Source organism: Propithecus coquereli, unplaced genomic scaffold, assembly GCF_000956105.1.
Source record: "Propithecus coquereli isolate 6110/MARCELLA unplaced genomic scaffold, Pcoq_1.0 Scaffold14, whole genome shotgun sequence".
NCBI classification, from domain to species: domain Eukaryota; kingdom Metazoa; phylum Chordata; class Mammalia; order Primates; family Indriidae; genus Propithecus; species Propithecus coquereli.
In genome coordinates, this window is record NW_012138302.1 from 4,379,137 (window position 1) to 4,380,304 (window position 1,168).

Below are 1,168 nucleotides of genomic sequence, written 5' to 3' on the forward strand. Positions count from 1 at the left end.
AGATAAACTGAAAACAAATAGAAGATTTAAGCCTGACCACATCAACAGCAACACACAAAAAAGCAATTTCATTAAATGTAAATAAATAAACACTTCAATTATAAGACAGAGATTGTCAGATTAGTTAAAAACAAAAGACCCAACTTAATGTTGTTTATAAGAGATGCATTTAGATATAAATGCACAGATAATGTGAAAGTAAGAGAATGAAAAAAGGTATAGCATGAAAATGCTAAACCCAAGAAAGCTGGGGTGGCTATATTAATATAAGAAAAAATGGGTCAGGCACAGTGGCTCGTGCCCATAGTCCTAGCACTTTGGGAGGCTGAGGCGGGAGGATTGCTTGAGCCTAAGCATTCAAGATGAGCCTAGGCAACATAGTGAGACCCTGTCTGTACAAAAAATAGAAAAATTAGCCAGGTGTGGTGGCGCAGGCCTGTAGTCTCAGCTACTCCAGAGGCAGGAGGATCACCTGAGCCCGGGAGTTTGAGGTTGCAGTGAGCTATGATGATGCCACTGTACTCTAACTAGGGCAACAAAGCTAGACCATGTCTCAAAAAGAAAAAAAGAAAAGAAAAGAAAAGAAAAGAAATGATAGACTTCTAAATATGGAATATTGGCAGAGATAAAGAAGAATAATTTATGATACATAGGGCAATTAAAGACATAACAATCCTAAATATGTATGTATCTTATAATAGAGTTTGAAACTACATGAAGCAAAATATGTCACACTATAAAGAAAAATAGATAGAATTACAATCACAGTGAGGGATTTTAATACACTCTTCTCAGTAATTAATAAAAGAAGTAATAAAAAATCAATAATGGTAAGAGAACGAACATTTATAGGACAATATATATATAGCATCAATAGTATATACATTCATGTCAAGTACACATGAAACATTGACCAAGACAGATCATATTCTCTGCTGTAAAAAAATATTAATAGATTTCAAGTTAGATATCATGCAGAGTATGACTGCAATGGAATTATATTTGAAATCAATAACAAAAATGTCTAGAATATTCTGAAATATTTAGAAATAGGCAAAACATCTCTAATTAAACAATAGGTAAAGAAAAAGTCACAAAGAAATTAGAACAGGGCCGGGCGTGGTGGCTCACGCCTGTAATCCTAGCTCTCTGGGAGGCCGAGGCGGGC